The following is a 4,729-nucleotide window of genomic DNA, read 5'->3' on the forward strand; positions in this document are numbered from 1 at the left end:
AAACTTATTTTGTCTTGGTGTTAAACTAGCCTGACCCAGTCTAATGTTGTTGTTGATCATGTTTAATGTTATGTTGTGCTGAACTAGCTTCTATGGTTAGGCAGTATTGTTGTTGTGTTTAGCATAGATGAGCGTATGAACGCAGTTTCTTGAAGTAAAACCAAATAAAAATAATCATGAATTATCAGCCTCCGTGCATATTGTGTCATCTTAATGACCTTCTCAGAACAACCCTGACCAATGGGTACTCAATGTTACATCTGATGTTGTCTAGAGAGCAGGAAAGACAAAGCTACATGTAGCATGAAAACATTGAACTGATGGAGAGATATCTAAGCCACTGTTAGTATCTACGTCAGCACTGATTGCTCTTCACATACTTTAACTTAGTTAAGGCAAAGACCCCTGGAGATCTTCATTTAGGCACTACATCTTATGATCTTGCTGACAGGCTGACAGGCTGACAGGCTAACAGTTAACGTATTGGCATTGCTCATAATCTCAGTGGTTGGAGTTTCACAGTTTTTAAAAAGTGGATGCCATGTACTCTTGATAACTGTTACATTGACTGGCTGCAGATAGATAGCAGTTTGAGAGTACATTGCAGAGATTTAATAAGATTGAACTGTAATAGGCTCTTGAAAAGTGTAATTACATAATCTGATTAAGATGCTGCTCCTAATATAATATACATTTTAAACCTGCACGGATATGTGGTGCTGAACTAACTCAATTGTATCATGTTGAATCAATGGACAAGTAAATTCAACAACATTTTACATTTAGTCATTTAGCAGACGCTTTTGTCCAAAGCGACGTACAAGGGAGAGAACAGTCAAGCTAAGAGCAATAAAAAGCATGGTGTAACAATAAATACTACTTTACATGAGAATTAGAAAAACAACGACCTAGAAAAAAGGAAAAAGAAGTGCAGGAATGTAACTGCTGAAGTGCAAGTTAAGCGCTAGTCAGGTGCCAGTTAGGAGGGGAGGTGCTCTCTGAAGAGTTGGGTCTTCAAAAGCTTCTTGAAGGTAGAGAGGGACGCCCCTGCTCTGGTAGTACTAGGCAGTTCGTTCCACCAACGTGGAACTACAAATGAAAATAGTCTGGATTGCCGTGCTTGCACGGACGGCAGTGCCAAACGACGCTCACTAGACGAGCGCAGCGTCCTGGGTGTAACATTTGCCCTTACAAGAGCATTTAGGTAGGTGGGAGCAGAACCAGCAAGCACTCTGTAGGCAAGCATAAGTGACTTGAACTTAATGCGAGCAGCTACTGGCAGCCAGTGGAGCTCAATGAGTAGCGGGGTGACGTGTGCCCTTTTCGGTTGTTTGAACACCAGACGCGCCGCCGCGTTCTGGATCATCTGTAGTGGTTTCACCACGCAAGCCGGCAGTCCCGTTAGGAGGGCGTTGCAGTAGTCAAGGCGGGAGCTCACCAAGGTTTGCACCAGCAGCTGGGTGGCATACTGGGTTAGGTACGGCCTGATTTTGCGGATGTTGTAAAGCGCAAAGCGGCACGACCTGGAGACAGAGGCGATGTGGGCCGTGAAGGTCAGTTGGTCATCAATAATGACCCCGAGGTTTCTTGCTGTTTTGGATGGAGCAAGAGATAAAGAGTCAGTATTGATATTGATGTTGTGGTGGACGACCTGTTTGGCTGGGAAGACCATCAGTTCCGTTTTGGCCAGGTTCAGCTGAAGGTGGTGGTTTTTCATCCATGTGGATATATCAGCGAGGCAGTCCGAGATCCGCGCCGAGACCGTGGTGTCCTCAGGAGGGAAAGACAGAAACAGTTGAGTATCATCGGCATAACAGTGGTAGGAAAAACCATGCGAGCGGATGATAGGGCCCAACAAGGTGGTGTAAATGGCAAAGAGAAGTGGTCCCATCACCGAGCCTTGGGGCACCCCAGTGGTGAGGCGGTGAGGTACAGACAGCTGACCTTGCCATGACACGTTGAACGACCGCCCAGTGAGGTAGGATTCAAACCAGGAGTGCGCATTGCCAGAAATGCCCATACTTGACAGTATGGACAGAAGGATGCGGTGGTTGACTGTATCAAACGCAGCTGATAAGTCAAGCAGGACGAGAGCCGAGGATTGAGCTGCTGCTCTAGCTGTTTTTAAGGCCTCCGTTACAGACAACAGGGCTGTTTCGGTGGAGTGACCGCTTTTGAATCCAGACTGGTTCGGATCGAGGAGATTGTTCTTTGACAGGAACTCGGTGACCTGTTTGGAAGCTGCCCTCTCAATGGTTTGACTTTATAGCACATAAGACATAGAACATAATCAAGACAGACTAGTTTCACTTGAATCAATCACATAGATATACGTGGCATGATTCAATTACGTCCGTTTAAGAAATAATGTTTTGGAACGCATCAGTGCAGTTATTTTGATTTGACATTCTTACAGGTTGCTAAGCATTGAACTCAGGTCAGCCAACTTCCCAGCCTTAGTTTGTAATTCTTTAAATAAACAATATTCTAAACAATTTACATAAACAATTATCTTTTGTTCCTGTTTTATATAGAGAAAATACCTTGTTTTTTTGTCTTTTTTTGCAGATTTTGATTGAAAACATGGTATTGTTTAAGTGTGCTCTCAATGTTAATGAATGTTACTGAGAAATCAAAGACAATAATTAAGACCTTGAGGATTAGTGTGGAGAGAGGAGTGATAGAAAAAAAAATACCACCCACATGCATCAATTCAGCCTCCTACACAGACAAACATGTGTGGAAGCACACACACACACACACACACACACACACACACACACACACACACCACACACACACACACACACACACACACACACACACACACCACACACACACACACACACACACACACACACACACCACACACATTCACACACACCTCATTAAAGTTCCGTCAAGGACAAGAGTATGAGTTTGAGCTGAGCGGAAAGGACAGGAAAAAAAAAACCTATTCAACAGACTTCAGTATGTTTAAATGAAAATTGCCTTTTGAAATATTTATGTGCCCACAGGCAGTAGCATCTCTGCCTAAGAAAGGCTTCGTCTGAGGATTGAAGTCGGCAGGTTTGAGAGAAAGCCATTTTGTTCTGCTGTCACATCTGACAGAGTCTTTAAAAGCCAGTGACATTTTATTTTGCATTTAGTAGTACCGTGCACTAGTTCTAATGCACTTTATGGGTGTTCCGTATGGACGTCTTGAAAAGATTCTTTTCAAGAACTGTTTTTTTTTTTTTGGCCTTTGCCGAACAATCAGCTATTGACATAGTATTTATCACTTTATTACAGCATTGCACACACACTCTCGGCCTCCTCTCTTGTCCTGAAGGTTATGTGTGTGTGCTGTGTGTGTTGTACCTGGACCGGGTGGCTCAGAGGCAGATCATGTCGGCAGCACGATGAAGGTGATGGGAAGGACTCCGTGTCGCAGCTGCAAGTGCTTGTTCGGCCTCCGTTTTTTTTTTCCTCTTTTCAGACACGCTTGATTCTCAATGGCTCCTCTGTCATCTGCGGCCCCTTTCGCATCAGATTTTGCAGCAATCACAGTCCCCCATTTGCATGGCTGAGTAGCAGAACAGAAGATGGGAATTAGCATAACTGGTGGGCTGGGGAGAGAGATGGGGGTGTGGGGAACGCTTGATTGTATGGTGCCTGATTTTTCACAGATATGTAACATGGCGCCAGTCGGGGGAAAATTAAATCAAATTCGTTTTTGTTTCCCCAACAAATGTCTTTTGACAGTTGCATCAAGAAAACAAGGCTCTGCATTAGCGATGAGCACCTAACTGCTCTCGCATCCAAGCGTGTCAGTGGGAACATGTTGGGAGCGCGGCAGAGAACATCAGCAGAGAACGTCAGCTTAATCACGAGGCCCACAGGAATCTTTCTTATGCACCCAACACAGGGAGAGGGAACATCAGCTTGTCTTTTTTCCTTCCTTTTTTTTTGAATGCTTCTCTCAGGGTTCAGTGCCGAATGAATACAGCCAATGCCGCACAGAAGCAGTTCTGATTCAGAGTGCACTGTCCTTGTGTTATTTCATTTCAAGTGAATATGGAGAGAGAGAGAGAGAGAGAGAGAGAGGGAGAGGGAGAGGGAGAGGGAGAGGGAGAGGGAGAGGCACGCTTGATATGTGATGTTTCATTTGGAGAGTTTAGAGGAATTGGAGAGGGCTCTCAGCAAGGCAAAGAACTGACACGCAGTTTGAATGACACACGCATGCACCTAAAGTGACGTGGATATCTTCCGTTCATTCGGAACAGATAGGTGTGGGCAAGAGAACGCAAAACACCTTGTTAAACCACACACACACACACACACACACACACACACACACACACACACACACACACACACCGCTGAAAGTTGACTCACTAATCAACAGGACTCCTGTGTTCTCAATACACCTGCTCTAAATCTACCACCTCCCACACACCAGAAGCGCTCTTTCTTTCTCTCTCTCTCTCTCTCTCTCACACACACACACACACACACACACACACAGACACACACACTCGCAGCACACAACATATTCACAACACGGGCAATGAGCTTTTAAAAGAAACAAAGGATCCTTTTCATCCTGGTTTTCACATCAAAGAAAAACAGAACCCACTGCTGCCCGAAGCACACTTGCTAATACACATTACATTGAAGTCTGACACTTGACACTTGAATCTTTAAGTACCACATCTGTGTGTGTGTGTGTGTGTGTGTGTGTGTGTGT

This window comes from Clupea harengus, chromosome 22, assembly GCF_900700415.2.
Source record: "Clupea harengus chromosome 22, Ch_v2.0.2, whole genome shotgun sequence".
NCBI lineage: Eukaryota > Metazoa > Chordata > Actinopteri > Clupeiformes > Clupeidae > Clupea > Clupea harengus.